General features: G+C 40.0%; 1 long non-coding RNA gene across 2 annotated transcripts in view; it reads left to right on the top strand.

Moving 5' to 3' along the window:
* The window catches only part of LOC142830325 (uncharacterized), a 190,666-nt gene that overhangs the window by 150,973 nt on the left and 17,566 nt on the right, over positions 1 to 22,127 (top strand). The window contains exon 4 of one of the 2 annotated variants that reach the window (XR_012905495.1): positions 19,957 to 20,139. The exons of the other annotated variant lie outside the window; for it this stretch is intronic. This is a non-coding gene — a long non-coding RNA (uncharacterized LOC142830325). The remainder of the gene's footprint in view (positions 1 to 19,956; positions 20,140 to 22,127) is intronic. 2 annotated transcript variants of the gene reach the window in all.

Below are 22,127 nucleotides of genomic sequence, written 5' to 3'. Positions count from 1 at the left end.
TCTCAGTAGCTTTACCAACCCAAGTTGCTAAGTGTTTGTAGGATTGGCACATTATTGTGGCAAAGGGAATCTCACTATTAATTTCATTGGGCCCCAGGCTTTAAGTAGAAATATATGGGCCTACATTTTCAAAAGTGACTATGCCCTCAATTTGGAGTGTCTAACCTACAGGCATATTAAAAGGGCCTGATTTTCTAAAAATGCTGGAGAACTCCCCGCTCCCGCTTTTCTGCAGTTTTGGAAAATCCAGACGTGTATTCTTTACAGAAATGAATCATTCAGCTGTGTAAGCTACTAATAACAGCCTAAATTGTACATGTTGTTCAAAGAAAAAGTTCTATGCAATTGATAAAGCATTTTTTTCTCAAATACTTGTCAAAAACTCTTTTAAAAGTAAATCATGAAGCTCGCGTGCTCTCTACATAGCAACCCTTTATACATTCACACACTGAATCAGAATGCAACTGCAAGAGTCCCCAGCAAACTGGAAGATGATGGTGGCTCATGAGTGCCCCCTAAAGTTCTTGCCAAATACAATGCCTTTAGGAGGATGGCAGAGCCAGGCTTACAAGGACATAAATTCAGATAATAATGAAAGAATGGCTGGTGGCCAAACACTAAATATGCCTTGACAATGAAAACTGAATGTAAAGTAGCTTAGAAAATGTCACCAAAGAGGTTTTTAAAAGCAAAGATAAGGAAAGGCAAAATTCTGATGATCATTTAAATGTAAACAAATAAAAAATACACTTCCCCTACCACTGAGGTTACAGCAAATAAAACTTCTACATATGTTTTTCTTCCACTCAATGCATGCTTTATGTAAGGATGAAACAGTTGTCAGTAAAGTCTGATTTAGTCCTCTGACATTCACTGAGTCAATTAAAAAACAGCATGAAAGATATCTATATTTACTAAGAAGGAATAGTCTGCTTTGCATAAAGCAGCCAAACACCTGTGTCTCATGCTATTGGGATAAACATTTTCGATAGGCCATAGTTGCAGATGAGCAAGAATCTGAAGTAAGAAGAATGAAACTCATCTGTGGATCAAAAATTATATTCACATAATGTTAAAATTTAGCATACTGACATTTTTCAGGCTGTCACTCATAGGCATGCTTAGTAACATATCTCTGCACTAACCTTAATATAGTGGCATAAACCTACCAAAGCTGAGGAATTCAGAGGCTAAAATTTTGAGTTGATTGGCATCCATTTTCGCCACCAGGTTGTTATGTGCTATAGTGTTAGAATTCCCTTTTAATTTCACAGTTTGTAACACAATATTAATGGTATTTAACCATGAATTTTTTGTCTGCAGATTTCTTCTCTTTTAATGTTTCATTTTTAAACTGTACATCTTAAATAATAGCCATTATAGTACTCATAGTATCCCAGAAACTGAGGAACACTCCTTTGAAGTAATTTCAGTCCCTCAGATGGTCATGTAAAGACAAATCAATTTTATTCAAACTTCAACTATCCAAAATACTCATTCATTAGAAATGAAATGTACACAGAAATAGAAATCTAGACAGCACCAAATTTCAAAATAACGCACTATTTCGAGACATCCCTTAACCCTCAAAGAACAAGGGTTACAGGGATGCTGAAATAACACACCTGTTATTTCAAAAAATATTTTGAAATAACAGGTGGTTTGTAAAAACGTGGGATAGCTATTTCAGGATAGCCATGCAGTGTGGATGTACCCTGTGTGTTTTTATATGTAAAATTAAAATTGTGTATTCTGTTCCAAAAAATGCATCATATGCTGTTGTTCATTATTCTCCTTAAAGCCTAATTATTCTGCTTAGCTAATGCTATATTTTATATATGTCTAATTTAAAACTTGTTTGGAATTTATCCTTTTTATGCTAATTAAGTATTTATTTTGTTCACTTACTAGCATACTGCCTATCCAATAGGATATGTCTCTTTTTGGAATTATTAGCGTCACAGAAACACACATATGTTTTACACTTTATAAAGAGATATCTAACCTGATAGCTAGCAATATTAAGATCTGTGAAAGGGCCAATATGGAGTATCATTTCATTTATTCTATTTCACCTAATAATCACATGCTTGTCAAATATAGTTAGATGCTAAACTACTTAAAATATTTATGCTGCAATATGAGTGTATAATAAAGCACCCTAATACATAAAACAAAGGTTTCAGTAAAATAACCTGTCTGATTATGAGAACTTGAATACATAGAGTAATCCAAATTTTGGAGAGCATTACCTCATATTAAAGAACAGTATGGGGGGGGGAACAAAACAGCATTTTGATAAATCAAAACCTCTCAGTTGGACCTTTTTCTTTGTCAGTCTGTTATGTATCTGAAATATGTAAAGGAGCTAGTTGATAAAACACTATGCCTAGACTGAAATCTTCCATGAAAAATTTCTGTCCAGAGCAAGCTATAAAGGCCAGGTAATAAATTCAGGCTGGGGAAGTCATAGCAAAATGTTAATATTTGTGAAGTACTAACCACTGAGCTGCTATTGATGTCAGTTGGAACTGAGTGGTTTTCAGGATTAGACATCCAGGGGCAAATTTTGGCCCTGTTGAAATCAACAGCAAATTTCTGACATCATGTGGGACTGATGTCACATCTTTAATGACCTGTGCAGTAAAAAAGAATACCTTAAAGAATCAACTATTTCTGGGTGATGTACATTACAGAAAAGAAAATGATTATCTTTTTTTTTTCTGTGTGAAATATTGCTTAGGTTATTTTGAGTATCCAAACATGTTAACGTACTGAAAAAGCTCACACTTCTTTAATATGCCTCTAATTCCAGTGCTACCTTTTTTTTATTCTCTTATAAAGAAAACTGAAACCACCCCATAAATTAGCAGGAACACCATAAATACTTTCTGTGTTAACCGCAAATGGCTCTTTTCACAAAGAAATAGCTCACATATGTCCTAAATATGTTCAGTTTCATTAGGAAGCAAAGGCACTGTGGATTTGATAGTTTAATCAAAAAGAAAACAAGGTGCACATATGCACAGTGTAAGTTTACAAGAATGGAATAACGGAGACATTTGCAAAACATCTCTTGCAAAAGAGAGATACTTGGGCATGCCAATTAAATGTAGTAACTTCATATATAGTTTTCAGAAGAATTAATAATGCCTCGTTATTGTACAGCTCTTTTCTTCCATAAATTGCACAGGGTTTTGCAAAAAAAAAAAAAAATCAGTATCATTAGTCTCATTTTAAAAATGAAGAAACTGAGATACAGAAGGGTGAAGCAATTTTCCCCAAGTCACTCCCTGCGCTACAGTTAGCCAGATTAATGTAAATTTTTATCTTATCATAGGGTACCCAACTTTCATACAAAGGTAACAATTCCTCCCTTGAGCAAAGGACAGACTAGTACATGTTTTTAAAATAGATCTATTGTTACAGCAGCAACTTTCTGTCAAAGAATGAATTAATAAATAAAATGACTTGAGTCAGCAGATTGCTGCAAAGTGAATGTACACTCAGCACCAAACTGCTTGACTCGCTTTTTATCCACTTTCTATCCACTCTGGTCAAAATTCCTTTCTGAGAAGAGGGATAGTACAAAGCTTATACATCACATCCACATAATACAGCATAGGTGACACTTAAGTGATACATAGCTTGAATAGTCTATCTGTGTAAGTAGGAAAGCTTGTCTTACTGCCAGAAGAGGGTCCAAAAAAAGATATTACCTTACCCACCTTGTCTCTTTGGTATCTGCACCAGTGTCAATTTCAGCCTCTATAAACATGGGATTTCTTCACACAAGCATTTAATGACTGGCTGTTCTTTGTACCAAGGCCTTTCTTTGCATGCAAACAAATGTATTCATCTAAACCGGTCAACCATTATGAAATTTCAATTCCCCTCCCAAAATTGGAGCAGGGGGGATTCAATAAATCTTATTCACATTTTCCCCATTTATAGAGGTTTTTACATGTTTCAATGGTTTGAAAATTCATATTTTTGAATCTCGAGAAAATGGTCACAAAATGTTTGCCCTTTCCTTTGTTCACTATTGATTATATGTTGTTCTTTAAAATGTTTCAGTCATACAAGCAAAAACCATCTAATGTAGATGACACGCCAACTCCACCCTTCAGATATTTTTTAAAAATACCTCTCACCACAGTGCAAACACCATGTCACAGAGTGTGAGGGGAGTGTATGTCTCAAAACAACCTTTTAATCCACATTAAAACCTATTCTGAGCAAGTTTAATTGTGCCTCATTGAAGTAAATGGGAGTTGTGAGATTGACTTCAGTGGAGTCAGGATTTCACCCATATTCTACAGTTATAGGAAAACTTTTTAGTGAACTGAAATACATTTGCTTTATTTCAATTAAATTAATGGTGGAGGTTGCATTGTTGCTCAATTCCTGTCACTTTTCCTGAAAGAGAAGTAGCATTGAGAAAATTCGTACTGTGATAAATGTTTGATTTTTTTACCACATATGCACTAAAGATTTCATTTGAAAATACCCATATAAACTGTATTTCTGAGCTACGTACTATTGGGAATTGGACACATCTACAGATAACAACATTTATACTTGTTTGAAAATTCTAACAATTCCAACTTTTACAATTTTCCCGCTTTACATTTTTACATATATGTAAACATTGTAAACCTTTTACAATTTTTGTATCTTTCTGGTTCCAGAAAAAAAAAGTTAATGTGGCTTTTGGAGGTACATTCCTCAGCAGAACTGGTATTTCTTTGGCAATTTGTGTGTGGCATCAGAGAACCAATCTGGATCCCACTTCTGAAGTGTGAACACTTCGCAATTCTAAATTGTCTTGCAGTTTATTCCAGGACACATTCCATTTTACTGTTTAAGATGCACTCAGTGTAGGTGATATTGTAAGAAAAAACATACAGCCCACAAAGGAAATAAATACCACAGAGACTTTTAAGTGGGGCCCTCACAGGTCAGTATTTTAAAAGAGACATGCTAAATTGGGCATAATGGAATATCAAGCACATGGGGAAAATTTACGTGGCAAAGTGTCATTTCAGCAATGGAATAAACATTTCTGATTACAGGAAGAAATCGCTTTATGAAAACATTCATATGACAGGTTTTTCATATTATCTGCAGCACAAATCTAACCACAAGTTCCTTATAACAGAGAAGGAAATCCATTTGGAAGAATGAATCATAGGGAAATATGCTGTATGGTTAAAATGTAATCAGTAAAATATAGCAAAGAGTCCTAAACCCCCTGTAGATTTTCATACTGTATTATCACTACATTTTAATAGTGGTTGCTGTAGTGTATAAATACACCTGTTAATCTTAGTCAATTACTACGGTGTTCACACAAAAAAAGCAAGATGTACAACTGTGACAGCCATAATCTTGGCCAATACCAGAGAGTGAACAAAAGACTGTGTGAGTTTCAACACCTTGGGCTAAGCAGGCTCTAACGGCGTCCATAATTCTATAATGAATCCAGCCTCTGCAATTCACTGAATCAAATTCATATGACTGAAGCCACCCCTCACGGTCCACAGGAATGTCATTTTTTTGTTGAAGACATTTATGCTATGAGCAAATAAACCACTACAAAACTAAGGCATAAAATCCTGTCAGCAGTGCTTTTACCTACTTTCCTGGTGGAAAACTTGTTCTCGGTTTTTCCTGGGGCTTAAATTTTCTTTTGTATGGATTTGCAGAGGGTATAGGTCTCACTAACTCTAGATTCATCTGAATCTTCCTGCCTTGAAGATTGCACACACATCACTTGCAACTCTCAGTGACACGCAGAAGGATGAGAGCTGGTTGAATGTTTATCTTTCACTGAAAAAAGGAAGGGAGAATTTAAACATTTTGGTAAAATTGAGGAAGGCTCTTAAAATGTGTTTTTTAAAACCCAGCATTTTAAGCTAATTTCTTATTGTTGCTTAAAACAGTTTTTAAGTCAGTTTTCCCCCAGCTTTGTTTATTCATTTTGGGGAGAAAAGTCCTGAATAACATGATTTTTAAACCAGTTCTGATGAGAACAGTTTGTGATTTGATTCTGGCAGGGAGCAACAGACGGAAAATGTGGGGTACTTTATTTTATGGTTTGTTTCACTTTACCGACTGACTTTTAGGCAGGTGTGATAGAGAAATTGACTTACCAGAAACTAGTGCATGCCGTCACTCTGGCTCATCTGTGGTCATGTTGCAGAATCTGAGGAATGATGTTTGTACTGGTTGCATTGCAGGAAGACATATGCAGGGTATTTGTTGTCTGACTGCATAAAGCCAAACAAAACTTTGGGAGGGCAAGTTGCATAGTTATGTAATGGGGGGATGTACCTGTAGCAGAGCACCCACAGAGCTTGATCCGGAACCCACTGAGGTCATTGGAAAGACTCTTTATTCACTTCAGTGGGCTTTGGATCAGGCCTGAATGGACCTGCCTCTAGCATGCCACTGTTTTCTTCCTGTCTCCCACCAGCCTCATGAGTCACAGAAAATTAAGCGTGTGCGGGCAGACGGAGGTGAGACTAGAAGTGCTGCTGTTATTTCAGCTGGCTTGCAAGTGCCCTTTTTCTTCCTTCACCCTTTTTTAAATCCCCGTACTCATAGCTGAAGACTGGACATTGGCCAATCCTACCAGCTCCATGGTGTTTGGGGAGAGGCAGCCACTTCCCTACTCTTGACAAACACTTTCTATGTCTTCACTATAGCCTTTTTCGCAAAAACATATGTAAATAAAGCGAAGCATGGAATTTCGCTGCCCTCATTTGCATAATTAATGAGGCTCGGGTTTTCCACAAGAATGGCTTTTGCACAAGAGGGGGTTTTTGCACAAAAAGGAGCCGTGCAGATGGCTCCTTTGTGCGCAAAAGCTTCTTGCGCAAAAACAGAGCCTAATTAATTATGCAAATGAGGCACTAGGATATTCCACGCTTCACCTCATTTGCATGTGTTTTTGCGCAAGAGAGGGGCAATGTAGACATGTCTCCAGCCTGAAGGAGAGAAGATCCCTAAATGCTTCTTGTTGGGAAGGAACTCAACCTGCAAGGATTTTAGGTAATGTAAGGGGAATCGTTATTAAAACAATAAACTTCTTTAGTAGATCTTGTTCCAGCATTGACAGACTACATGGGGTTCATAGAACTATCTCCTCAGATAGACAATATGTGGAGCCATGTGATCCTTTAATTATCAGTATGGTGCTGCTGATTATTAATCCTAGCACCTATGAAATCCGATATGGAAGATCAGGAATCACATGACATGACTTGTTATGAGCCGCATGTAAAGACCTGTGCCCAAGAACCTGATTATGATGCCCTCGAAGAAGTTCCTTGATCCTACAAAACACAGGAACAACACTGCGTGTTCTTGAGCGCCATCTGCTGGCACAATATCTATTAACTGCTTATGCATGCATTTCTTTTCTAGGGCACAGCTGTAATAGATGTCTGACCCACTCAGGCAACTTGCATGATGGAGTAACAACAGTCCTACTGACAGTAACAACGTACTATGTATGTCATATATAATGTTCTGATTTAAAATTAGTATTGATTTTAAACTCTATGGGGCAGAGACTGCCGTTTTATTACCTGTATGAACAGGGCCGAACACAGTAGGAGCCCTGATCTCCAACTGGAGCCTGGGGGTGTTATCCCACGATACAAATACCATGTCTCCTGCAGGAAAGCAGTTACAAAATCCTATCTAAGGCTAAGTCTACACTGCAGGCAAATGTCGGAAAAAATACACAAATTGCAAACTGCAATTTGCGTATCTTTTTCCACTTTTCTTCCGAACAAGGCTTTTCTGACAATTGGACCGTCTGCACAGAGCCAAATGTTGGAAGAAAACCCTCCTTCAGAACATCTCTTCTTCCTCAGTAGAATGAGGTTTACAGAGATGCTGAAAAAACACATCTGCTTTTCAGAATTTTTTTTCAGAAAAGCAGACGTGTATCTTGCAATCCCGGAAAAGCTCCGCAGCATAGACATAGCCTGAGAGTAAAATCTCTTGTTGTGAAATCAGTAGTGTTTGTATATCCCCTAATGATTACTAATATAATTAACGTCCCCCTGAAATTTATTTGATTAAATTGTTTATTTAAAATAAGCACACAGTGTAATTTACAAAAAAAAAAAAAAAAAATTAAAAAACCCTTATAGTCCTGCAGCACCTTAGAGACTATAAAAATGAAGATTATATCGTGAGCTTTAGTGGGTTCTACCCGCTTCTTCAGATGAATGGAGTTTAAGGGGTCCAAGTTCCAAATAAATAGCAGAAAAAGGGAGGAGAATGGGGGGAAGGAAAGGAGAAAAAAATGGGAAAAGAATAGTCAGTTAGGCTACAGCTACACTGCTGGTTTTTTGTGGCAGATGATATGCAAATCGCACTTTTTGTGGAAGATGTTTTGCCACTAAAAAGACCTGTGTAGATGCGGCCATCTGTTAGAAAAAAAAAAACCGTTTGCACAAGATCCCTTATTCCTCAAAAAATGAGGTTTACAGGATCTTGTGCAAAAGGTTTTTTTTCTGACTAATGGCCCCGTCTCCATGGGACTTTTTAGCGGTAAAACCTCTTCTGCAAAAAGGATCCGCAGAAGATATGCAAATGAGAGCACAATTTGCACATCTGCTGCTGCAAAAAAAGGCAGTGTAGACATAGTCTTAGGTTAGAGTATCCGTGCTAAATGAAGCTGATAGAGAGGGTTTATGTACCCTTTAAGTTCCTGGTGTTTGGGGTTTTTTTTTATGTCATTAGGCTGTGGAATGTAGCGAGTAATCCAGTTAAGGTCTTTGTTTAAACCTCTGTCCTAGTTATCAAACTTGTAAATGAAATTAAGCTGTGCAGCTTCCCTTTCAAGCTGGCTTTTGTAATTAGCTTGCGGTATTATGGTAACTTTGAGTTCCATTAATGAGTACCTGGGCAAGTTAAAATGTTCCCCATAAGGTTTCTGTACAGTAATATTGTGGTGACATTTTTCTCCAGAGTTTCATCCCTTTTTCAGCCGGTAGAGACTCACCACTAAAGCTAATGCTTCTTCAGTCAACACTGGTGTAGGCAAGTTTTCTCTCCAAAGGCAAAACACCTTTAATAAGGGGGAGAAAGTGGCAGGTTAGCAACAGTGAGGGAAAACATAGGAGCCAGGCCGAGATTCCAGACAAGCAGGAGAAGACTGAGAACAGTGCAGATACAGAGCTGGCCCTGGTATCCAGTGTTACCCTCTGGTTACGTCTATACTATGATCCTCTTCCGCAAGAGGAAATGCAAATGGAGTGCTCATTTGTTAGTGCAGCGGTAGCTGGATTTAATGCTGAATTTAATGCTGTTGAACACATAGAAAGTTGGATGAGGACAGTGCTAAAGCAGCCTGTTTCTCACATGACTTTTACCTCAGGGCTTGAAATGCTATGAATACTGTGGTGGAAGTTTCTACAGAAAGCGCCGATATAGATACATCCTTTCCAAGATATTCCCTTTTAAATATGGCTGCAGTCATAGAAAAAAGGATGCATTATGAGTTCTTCATCATAAAAAGTTGGTTTCATAGCATTTATTTATTTTGAAAATCAGCATTTCAGAGAAATTACAACATCCCAGGGGTTAGCATGAATTGCCTCATTTAAAACACTTATATGGAGCACATTCCTTAGAAATAAAGAAAGCACATTCCAAAAACATACCTAGAATGGTTTTCTAGAAGGTTCTGATGAAAGGGTTTATAAGAAATGAATCCGTTATCATTTACTGCAGGGCTACAGACCAGTTACATTTCAGACAGTTGGAACATTTGTGTTTAAACAGCTGATTTGTGGCAGAAAGGCTGCTGTAAAACAGAAAATCAGATGTACTGTGTAAGTATTCCTTTGCAAGAATGACTAAAGATCAATAGCAATCAGAATATAGACAGCAACTCATTTTTTCTAAAAATCAGACATTATATTAATAATGCTTTTAGATGTGCATTGTTTGTTTAATAATTTTTGTGAAATGAGCATTCTTATCACTGGCAAACAGAGTCTTAAGAAAATTCAATGTCTACTAATAAGAATTCAGGAAGCATGGAGTTAAATAAGTTTGCCTTTTTGTATATCTGAACAATTGGAATCAGCAGTTTGCATTATTTTAAAAATGAATGCTGAGAATCAGCAATTTTCTTTTTCGTTTTTTTAAAGATCTTGAGGGTTTTTTTATTTAAAGTGGAAAACTACATTAAGTGCAAGGCACTCAACAAAGAAGCAGTCATAAAGCCTAAGTATTCTTAGAGTTATAAAATATGTCCGTTGTGGCAATTCTACTGCCAACAATGAAGTTTTAAGCATTAATATGCCTTCATTGCAGTTTTAATGCCTTAATATTGACTCTATAGCTCTTTTGGGTAATTTTGCTTTCTCTGGTACTTGAAAGGTGATGATGTCAGCGTTCTTCTTACTGATTCATATGCAGGTTGATGAAGCTGAGTTATTTATTGAGTTCCATTATATTTTCTATAAACATTAGTTCTCAATAAACAGAGACATTTAGCCGAGGGTTTATTTATTAAATAGGTACTGTACAGATGGTTTTGCCACACATGATGTGCTGCCGAGGATATTACTCAGGAATAATCAGCTGTGTTATAGCTTGGCTAAATTAATAAGATGATAATGATGAAATTGATGCTTTTGAGCTAGGCTTGGTAAATGGTTTTTGCATAAACAAACTGATAAATTTGAGAAGCAATTACTTGCTTGTCAAAGATAAAAACACAACAGGGCCCATTTATAGTTAAGTCCTATTTATTTTTAAAGATTGTACCAGATTTTATGTTTAATACGCTGCAATTAAAAAATAATACTTAAATGAAGAATAATAAAAAAACCTAACTTTCTGAGTTCTCCTTCAAAACTGAAGATGCAGCATTGCTCAGTTAGGCAGCAAGTAAACTTTTCACTGCATTGAGAGAGAAAAATAATTGATTTATGAGAAATACTGTCTTGAGTTGTGCTACACAGACCGTAAAAATGTTTTCTTTACCTATATGTGTTCCAAAAGTAGGCTTTTTTTCATACAACCCTCCACCTCTTATTATGTGTTAATGCAAATGTCATTGTATTGATCGCCTGCATACTTTTCAGACCAGGTCCTAGTAAAGTAATTCCAATTAAATGGGCATGCTGTTTATGAATAGGCAGAGAGATCATTTTACATGTCTCCTGCCAAGGAATACATTTACTATAGCTTTATATACCGGACAGAACTAAACTGGTCCCAAATAAACATGTTCATAAAAAAGCAAGTGAACTAATTAAGCACTAGTCCCAGAAGTTCCCCACTGGAGACAGTAGCCCAAAGGTGTGAAAAAGTTGATTTCCGACAGTGGCTAATAACACCTCACAATTACCGTATGCAGTGGCTTCCATCTTGGGATTTATAAAGCACTATGCAAACATGAATTTAACCTCACAAGATCCCTGTGAGTTTGTCCAAATCTTACAGATGTGAGAGGAAATGAGCCAGAGAGAAGCTAAGCAAGTTAGCCAAGGTTACACAATGAGTCAACAGCAGAACCAGGCACGGGCTCTAGGTCAGTCCCATTTTCTAACCGAAGGTGTGTAAATACTGACCTCAGAGGTGTGACCGCAGCTCACGTAGACATTCCACACAAGCTCTAATGTGCTTAGCCTGAGTAAAAGTAGCAATGCAGAAGCAGCAGCATGGACACCCACGTGTGCTGCCCAAGCCCACCGTGAACCCTGGGTGCATGCTCGAGTTGCTAGCCCCTGCAGGGATCTGTGCCACCGTGCCATCACTGTTTTTGAGCTGCCCTAGCCGGGTTAAAGATCACCCAGGGAGGGCCTGTCTGCCCAGCTGCCAATGCCTCCCTCTGGCTACAGTGGAGATTTGGCCTGAGATATCTACTAAGGAAATTTGTAATTGCCTCTCAGCCTGCGTGCGGCTGCAGTAATCTTCATGTCACAGGCAGGTCACTCCCTGCTTATATTAGTGGGAATTACAATTCTGCAGCAAAGCAGAACAGGCCTCGTGTGAGCTGCACACACTCACAAATGTGGACGTACATGTGCTAAGGAGTTTTCATAGAATCATAGAACACAAGAACTGGAAGGAACCTCAAGAGGTCATTGAGTCCAGTCCCCTGCCCTCATGGCAGGACCAAGTACCATCTAGGTCAGCGGGTTTTTTTGCTCAACAAAAAATCCTTGGTGTTCCTCATAAAAAATATTATTATTTTTATATTATTATTTTATATTATTAAAATATTATTGTTCCTCGGTCTTAAAAAGTTTAAGAAACTCTGATCTAGATCATCCCTGATAGATGGCTCTCTAATCTGCTCTTAAATATCTCCAAAGATGGGGATTCTACAACCTCCCTAGGCAACTTTCTCCAGTGTTTAACCTCCATGATAGAAAGTTTTTCCTAATGTCCAACCTCAACTTTCCTTGCTGCCGTTCAAGCCCATTGCTTCTTGTCCTATCATCAAGGTCAAGGAGAACAATTTTTCTCCCTCCTTCTTGTGACACCCTTTTAGATACTTGAAAAACTTCTATCATGTCTCCTCTCAGTCTTCTCTTTCCTAAACTAAACAAGCCATATTCTTTCAGTCTTCCCTCATAGCGCCTGTTCTCTAGCCCTTTAATCATTCTGGCTGCTCTTCTCTGGATCTTCTCCAATTTCTCCAGATCTTTCTTGAAATGTGGTGCCCAGAACTGGACACAATACTCTAATTGAGGCCTGATCAGCACAGAGTAGAGCAGAAGAATGACTTCACGTGTCTTGCTCAACATTCCTGTTAATGATCCATCCCATTTGGCCGCATTGAAAAGAAGGCCCAGCACCTGAAGGCAGAGATTCTTCTCTGAGCTACAGCAGTCCTGTTCTTCCATTCAGCGCACTGAAAGATGCAAGTATTCAGTGCTTCCAAAGGGCCCAATCCTGCTTAAACTGATTGCCGGCACCATGCATACTCTTGGAAGTAATCCTGTGGGCCTGACTGCAATAGAACTATTGATGGCTGTAAGCACTACAGCCGCAGGCCAGCAACGTAGTTAGCCACATGTTTACTTGGAAGCATGTGAGTAGGACCCCTGACATAAATGAGTCTACTTGCATGCTGAAGGATGTGCACATACCTAAGTGAGTTGCTTGATCGGAGGCTCTGCCTATTAGCAAGCACTTGCAGACTCCAATTCCTCAAAGACCTATATGCATCTACCCTGATAATGCAAGCTGTCTCCCTTCACTGTGACTATTCACCTGTATAAACGTAAACACATGTGTATGTCTTTGCAGAATTGAGGAGCGGAGTGGGGGAGTGCACAATTCAAGATGAGGGGAAGGCTTGGATAAGTAAGAATAGATTTGATTTCTCTTCAGCATCTGAGGAAGTGAGCTGTAGATCATGAAATCTTATGCTGTGATCTCCGTATAAATTTGTTAGTCTTTAATGTGCCACCAAACTTGTTGTTTTTGCTGAAACAGACTAACATGGTTTCCTCTCTAAGCCCTGGTCTGCACTAGGGGATACGTTCAAATTAAGCTTCATAGCTTCAGCTATGTCAATTGTGTAGCTTAAGTCTAAGTATCTTAACTCGAATTTTGGCACCATTCATGCTGCGGGAGGTCAAAGGGAGCACGCTCTCCCTTCGACTTCCCTTACTTCTCATGGAAACAGGACTACCGGCATCAACAGGCACATCCTCTTGGTTTGAATTAGCATGTCTTCACTAGACCCACTAATTCGAACCCCAGAAGATCAACTGCAGCTGTTTCTCTCTTATCTATAGTGTAGACACTGCCTAAAAGAATAGATCCATTGCCATTGAATTTGTAACATATAATTACTATTATCTTTTGGAAAATCTGGTAGTGAAATATTAGCATTATATTACTGTAATTATCTTGGATGAGTCATTTCTCATCTTTCTCATAGCAATCCTAAAAGAATTTAAAATAATAATACAATGGAACTTCAAACTCACATTATGTGTTTGTTAAGGTGACATTGGTAACTCCCAGTACCCTTTAACAGTTAGACTGTTCAGTGATTTTTTTTTACAAAAATCAACAACTTCCCCATGGGATAAATTATAGCCACATCCTGACAAAAGGAATAACTAGGTTTTTGGGTGTCCTGCAAAATTAGAATACAAAGTTCCAGATATTGTTTTCATTACATTAATTGTTGCAGTTGAAATTAATGATGTAGTGAGATTTAATAAAACCATTGTTAGCTTTCTATTAACATCACCTGGGAGAACACCACCGGGGGAAGACTAAGATGCCTTTGGTCATCACCATTGACACGTGTGAGTACTTTGCCTGCACCTGGTGAAATAACAAATAGAAAACACTAGAACTGCCATCCTAGCTAAGACCTATAGCCCATCTAGACCAGTGATCCACCTCTGACAGTATCCAGCACCAGGTGCTTCTGAGGAAATTGCAAGCAATCAGATAGTAGGAACATGTTTCTGATGAGTCTGCCCTTCTGTCTGCCAAGCTGGGGCCTTAGTTACCTCACTATCTTCTACAAGCTAACCTTCATTCATGTATACATTTGATTCATGATGTATCTGCTTCTCTGAAAATTACTGAATGAAATGTATAGACAACAATTTCTGTTGTAACAAGATAAAATTATTTGATGATAATTTTGGCAAATAACATGTATTGATGAACAACTTTTCTTATGTGATTGAAAGCCTACATCTCTCGCCCACCAGGTTTGATCCAGTAAAAGACATTACCTCACCCATCGTAGCTTTCTAATATGGCTACCATTCCACCGCCTGAAATTACTCATGTCTGTGCTTGCAGGGTAAGGTTCTCATGATCAGTAAGTGCTGTATTATGTGTATACGAGACAAAAAACTAAACTGAAAAATCTCATATTCTTTTGCTTTCTATTGCTTCAGTTTCAAACTTTGGCCTCTCTGTAGGTACTTCTAGCAGAGGAGACAATTATGAATATAAATTCTGTCATGCAAAAAGTCCTCCGCTAGACCACAGCCACCAAACTTATTTCACATCAGCCACCAGGCAGCCATTAGATGGTATCAGGTTCTTGTTAGCACTCAGATGGGTCAGATTAGAGCCATTCTCAGATGGCGCTGCTGGTTCAGAATCCTTGTAACAAATGAAATGGTGTCCCTTCTGTTCCCCACAGCACCTCTTTAGAAAATCACACATTGTTTTTCTGTAGCTGTGGTTTCCTTTTCCTCGCTCTCCTTTTTAACTTCTTGCCATTCATCCATGAGTGGAGTGGTTTTATTGCCTACTGGAGTGGAATGCAGAACAACACTAATTTGATGGAAGAAAGTGAAAGTAAACAGATTCCATTTTCTCCTGCATTTTAGGAAAGAAAGCAGAACTCCTGTGTGTATATGTTCCACTCCAGCAGGCAGAAAAAATATTTCAGACATCAAGGGATCAATGAGTGCTACTTGGGTGGCTAAAATGTGGGATCTGTATGATTAATGGGGACTAGATACCTACTATAGTATCTTCCTAGGATAATTCTGCATCTTCACAAAAGGGTTAAGCAGATACTGAGGGTCATTTTTTGTTCATGTGCAAAACAGTGTATGTATCATTTGAAATCTGAAAATAATAATAATAAATAATAATAATAATACTCTAGCATCTAGAGATGCCAACCATGACCAGGATTCCATTGTGCTAGATATCGTACATTGACATCATAAGAGACAGATCCTGCCCCAAAGCGCTTAGGCTGTGTCCAGACTCAGGGGTTTTTTTGAAAAAAGTAGCCTTTTTTCGAAAAAACTTCACCTGCATCCAGACTCAAGCTGCGTTCTTTCTAAATTAAATCGAAAGAACGCGGCTTTTCTTTCGATGGCGGTAAACCTCAATTTACGAGGAAGAACGCCTTCTTTCAAAAGTTCCTCTTTCGAAAGAAATCATCATCTCCAGCCTGATCCTGGCCTGCATATTTATTCCTGCCTCTGGAAATTTCTACTACATGCATCTGACGAAGTGGGTCTTTGCCCACGAAAGCTTATGCTCCTACACTTCAGTTAGTCTATAAGGTGCCACAGGACTCCTCGTCACTCTTTCGAAAGAAGGCGTTCTTGAATGTAAATAGGGCTTCTTCGAAAGAGAGCATCCAGACTCACTGGATGCTTTCTTTCGAAAAAGCAAGCCGCTTTTTCGAAAGTTCAACGTGCAGTCTAGACGCTCTCTTTCGAAAGAGGCTTGCAGTCTAGACATAGCCTTATAGTCTAAATAGACAGGGAAGGGGGGGGGGGAATGGAGCATTATTGTGTGTCTTTTGAATTGAAGCACAGAGAGATTAAGTCACTTTCCCACAGTCATACAAGAAGTCTTTGGCAGGACCAGGCATTGAACTCATATCTCCTAGTCTAGTTCATTCCTTAACCATCAGACCAGCCTTCTTGAGTCTCTTTAAATATATAGCTTACAGTTAATGGAGAACCTATTTGTTATTCACAAAAATCATTAGCTACGTACTTACATTGGCAATGCACATTTAAGAACATTCAAAAATACTTGTGAAACATGTTTGATGGTTTTGACTAGGTTTGAAAATGTGTAAATACATGAAAGTCCATATTATCATAAAATAACACCTATGGAAGTGCACAATAATTTCCCAAATTAGGAAACTTTGAAAAGGGTGTCACAAGGAGGAAGGAGAAAATTTGTTCCTCTTGGTTTCTGAGGACAGGACAAGGAGTAATGGGCTTAAAGTGCTGCAGGGGAGGTTTAGATTGGACATTAGGAAAAAATTCCTAACTGTCAGGGTGGTCAAATATTGGAATAAATTGCCAAGGGAGGTGGTGGAATCTCCCTCTCTGGAGATATTTAAGAACAGGTTAGACAGACATCTGTCAGGGATGGTGTAGACGGAGCTTGGTCCTGCCTTGAGGGCGGGGGGCTGGACTCGATGACCTCTTGAGGTCCCTTCCAGTCCTATTATTCTATGATTCTATGAAAGGGGCTAGCTCCCAAGGACGCCATTTATGCTAACTCCTGGGTTTCAAACTCATGGGACAGCTACAGCCTGGGTGGGTCTACAAGCTAGTCTGTGTACCATGTAAGTCCCTGCAGCCTGAGGAAGTGTGTCCGTACCCTTCCCCCAAGCCTAGTCCCTGCTCTGCCCTGTCCACCCCATTGCACCCTTTCCTTTGAACCCCATTCCATGAGAGACGCAGCCTCAAGGAGTACCGGATTACCAGGGCGGCAGCAGGTGTCAACTTCCCCTCCCCTCCCCTCACCTTCACCATGGCAGCAGGCGCTGTGGGCAAGCAGAACGACACAGCAGCCTCTGTTCCACTCCACCCGCATCTCCCAGGACAACTGGGTTACTCTGCTTCACCACTCTGTATACACCTGCCCCAGGCCACAGCCAGAAGCTGCTCTAGCCCCGTTGTGTTGCTGGTGGCAGTGGGAGGGTCTGCCAGGGTGGTTTAAATTGCCTGGAAGTGACAGGTAGGGCTGGAGGATATGCAAGGGGGAAGCGTGCAGGCCAGCAGGTAGGGCCAGGAGACACATGGTGGGGAGTGGGAACGTGCAGAGACCCCCACCTCTCCCTGAGCCCTGCCAGAGTGGGGTGCCTACTGGCCCAGAAGGAGGTTTTGAGAACTGGCACTGGCCCTGAGGTAAATTTAGTTTGAGACCCCTGCACTAATTAGAGTGAATTGCAAAGACATTATTTACAAGAATTCTCTTTAGCAGTGAAGCATTCAGCAACTACACTCTGCTTAACCATGTTGAAATTATTTGTCAAAGTCTGAGTTTTGACCTTTTAGGAGCGGCATAATTGAAAAGCCAAATGGGAGCATTATGCTGAAAACAGTTAGGCACTTCGGAAAATCCTGTTTTTTTATACTTGGCACCATTGTTACGACAGTACAGAAGTTTTCTTAAAGAGAGATTAAAGATAGGTTTTTCCAGAAGTGTTCAGCGGTGGCTTAGTCTGCGCCTATCGAAGTTAATGTTACAACTTATTTTGGCATCATCAGGAGAACTGGTTTTGCAGGTCACCGACAAAAAACCTGCTCAAAATTAAAGTGCACATGTGGAAATCTGAGTTGGTAACTGTGTCATATTTCTACAGGTTGGATCTCCCTGGTCCAGCACCTTGGGACCTGACCAGAGGAGGGATTTTGCAGGAGCAGGGAAGGTCATATCTGGCCCCCCTTGCTACTGCCTCCCTCCAAATCTGGAGTGGCTGCTGCCTCCTGGCTGGGTCCTCTACACCCCAATTGCCATCCGTGCTGTCCTGCCAATCTCCACCCCCATCCCTGCTATGCTGGTCAGCCAGGGTGCTGTGCTCTTGCCCCACCAGGCAGCCTTACTGCTATGTGCTGGGCTCCTGGTCCTGACAGGCAGCTAAGTTGTATCTGTAGCAACAAGTCTGTTCAAAAAGCAGGTCGGGTTATGCAGATTGTCTGTGCTAGGAAATACACAGTGAGGGCATCCTCGAAATTCCCCGGTCAGGAGTGAGGCATGAGTCTTCACCCAGTCTTCACCCATCAGTCTTCAACCAAGAGAGGCAACCTCTGTGGAGTCAGAATAGTGGGTGTCTTTGCTGAACCACTGAGGAGAAATACAGATGCAGTTGCCCTGAATTGACACAGGCCACTACTGTATCACTTTCGCCTGCACTTCAGAGTTCAGCTGAAAGCCCACCAGAAACTAAGAAACATGATAGGGCGAGAAATGTAAATTTCAAAACCAACTAATGTCAGTCACCCTTACTAAGCAATTATAAAGATGTGAGTGATGCAGTTAGAAGAACTTCTCCGGTCTTATTCCTAATACACGCCAGATTGCGTCTTCAGAGCATTTAACGTGAAACCAGGAGGCCATCTCGATTGCAACACCGACACTACACCCTACTTTTTTTTCTGTCTATAATACTTATATGGAGCCTATTCCTGGGAAAATACTATTAGCTTCCTTTTATGAATGGGTACAAAGGCACAGAGAGAGTAAGTATTTGTTCAGGGTTATGCATAAAGTGTGTGGGGGAGCAGGGAATAAATTGTTTTCTGAGTCCTGGACCAGAGCTCTAACTGGACTGTCCTGCTGAAGTAGAGGGCCATCAGCTCGAGTCCCTAACTTGCCTGTTGAGTGATAGAAAGTGTTTCCTTGCCCCGAAACTGATTTTGTTAGTTCTTCAGAAAATATCCAGGCCCTACCTGCCTGAAGACCATGCAAAGCACCAGCGCAGGGACTAAAGGGAGGTGTTCTGCAGCTTTGTACCTCTCCAATTCAGAGGTTGCCATGGTTTGGCTCAATCCCTGGGGGCCACTCCAACTACTTTCAACCTTTGCCCAAGGCAAATGAATAACCTGGCTGGGGTTACTTCTTCCCCCTGCGTACTCCATATGATCTTCTATGTCCCTCTGTGCTGAGGCCCCCATACCTGCCTATTAAGCTGAAACAAAAGAGCTATAGCCCAGCAATGATTCAGCAATGACACCAGTTCCTGAAATCAAAAGTGCACCAGCTTCATGACAAAACCCCAGATGCCTTTTGCTTCTCCCTATATGGGAACAGGCAGCGTGTCTTAACAGTAAAGGTGGAAGGGATTTCTTTCCAGCTATCTATGCAGCACTCCCCCTCCCATAACTTAGGTTCTGTGCCTGGTCTTCTCCTTCAGCGGATGGAATACACTTCCTTTCAAAGACAAAACTGCGCACCACAGGGGCTGTTGGGTGTAATTTTTGATGCTTATGTACATTGCCTCAAGTGGAACAATTAGTTGCCACATGAGCATCGCTATGTGCTGAAATGCCTTAAAGCTGGGTGTTGAGCAGAACAGTCACTTGACCTTTGAGGACCAGCACATCACATTTAAGTCATGCTAAGTACAATGTTAACCAAGATTCCTGCCTATCTGAGCCCTTCCAATATATTTAAAAACAGCTCTAAAAACAATCTCATACATTTCTTTCCCAGGACGAATAACTCAGTTAAGTTTTGGTGAAGAAACCAATGTGGGAGGGGCACGAAGAAATGAAACCCTGGAAACCAAAATGTGGGGGTAAAAATTAAGGCAATCATTAATGGATAGTAAAAATTCAAAGGCAAAGAACTTGCCAGAGAAGAGCCGAGGAGAACCTTCCCTCACAGAGAAAATGAGTAAGTGGAGATTAAAGTTCCCTTGCTTTAGTTTGAAAGTTATGAACAAAGCAAAACTTTACTTACTAATAAAAATTAGACTTTCCTGAATAGTAAACAGCTCTGAACTATGCTGCCTCTCACTAGGGGGATATATGTGCCCTCTTGGGATGGTTTATTAGATGATGAGCTTTCGTGGGCCAGACCCACTTCCTTTGATCTGAGGAAGTGGGTCTGGCCCACGAAAGCTCATCATCTAATAAACCATCTTGTTAGTCTTTAAAGTGCTACATTGTCCTGCATTTTGCTTCAGCTACCCCAGACTAACACGGCTACATTTCTATCACTCTTGGGATGGGACACTTGGTTTTGAGCGCAAAACCTTAGTAGACCCGATCAACTTACTTACGAGTTGTTGTTGGACAGTCTGCACAGGGGTGAACGTGACCTGCTAGGAAAGCAATGTAGTGGCATGCAACTTTGCTTTACTAGTCAGATTGCTATATTGTTTTGGACCTTATATGCCTAGGGCATTATCCTGTGTGCTATCCAAGGTAATATCATTTTTGCCTAGCTAAAGATGAGACGGAGGTTAATATTTGGGAAGAGTTTCTACAGCCAATATTAAAGCTACAGTTTCTGTGGTTCTTATTTATCATTATGAAAGAGTTTTCCTTTATTTTAAACCCCCAAAACCTCAGATTATTTACTCATTGTACATGCAGTAGTACAGCTCTCTGGTGGTTCTGGAAAGTGCTGGAAGCAGAAATCCTCTGACTGCAAACCTAAAATCGATGATCCAGCAGAAGATACTGCATAACACCAGAATTTCAAAAGCACGCCGAACCAATTTCCAAGTACTCAGCACCCACAGTTACACACAAAAGAGCTCGGTAGCCAATGTCTAAATGACAGTTGAGCCCTTCTAATAATTCCAGCCATCATGTACCTGTCCAGTTTAGGCACAGCAATTTTGAATTTCTTTGTAAACAAGCAACTGAATAACAAGGAAGCAGCGTGTGGAGTTATTTCTGCAGCTCATGCTCTAATATGTAATCAGAGCTTTTGTTCCATGGCTTGCACATCCAAATTAATTAGAAATTTATATGACCAGAAGTTCAGTTCAGCCTGCATTTAAGGCAGAGGCCATTATTGTTCATGTATTTGCTCGCTTCATCATGGAACAATTATCCGCCCATTTAGAAAATGCAAAATTTGTTTCTATTTTAATAGATGCTTCAAACCATAAAAATATCAAACTGCTTCTTAGTGTCATCTGCTTGAAAAGCTCCTAGAGGAAAACAAAACACTCCATTCCCCATGCACTTGGAGTGACACTGTTGATTGACTTTCCAGAAGGCTATATGGCAAGCATTAGTGAAACGTAACAGCCTACAGTCAAGAGAGGCAGGCAAAACTAACATGGTTCTGGAAGTAACAGTATATTTACCTGGGATACAAGGGTTGTGCGTGAGACAATGATAAATAGAGGCAGTGATCCAGGGAACAAGCACAAAAGTAAAAATGGGGCTAAAGACGATGTTCTTTCTTTGTTATTATTCATTTATATTAATATTACTTAGCTATCTTTCCAGTTTTATCAACTTTCTAAATTCAAAGCCACACAAAGGCAATCGAACGGCAGTGGTGGTGAGTTTCTTTATTTCCTACCAGCTCCAATGGAAAGCCCAAGACAAGGTTTTTAATTACACTAGGTCATGGCAGACATAGGGCTTATCAGTGACTGCTGCAGAGGGCAAATTATTTCAATCTCTTTTAATAGGATAAGTCATGCAGAGTGGAGCTAAGTCCCTTTGTCAGCATCCCTTGATGCACCCCACTTCCCAAACATCAGGCAATCTAGCTCTGAACCCCAGCAGCCAAGGTTGGGGGCCCGCCTGCTGTCTGGCAAGCCGGTAAGAGCATGTCATCAGAACAAAGCAGAGCCTCACTGCACAAACGTGTCTGGAGTCAGACCACTGTGAGTCTCCCTCCCCCAGTTTTGAATG

Source organism: Pelodiscus sinensis, chromosome 7 (genome assembly GCF_049634645.1).
Source record: "Pelodiscus sinensis isolate JC-2024 chromosome 7, ASM4963464v1, whole genome shotgun sequence".
Lineage (NCBI taxonomy): Eukaryota > Metazoa > Chordata > Testudines > Trionychidae > Pelodiscus > Pelodiscus sinensis.
Note: the sequence above shows the minus strand (reverse complement) of the source record. Positions and strands in the feature narration are given on the sequence as shown.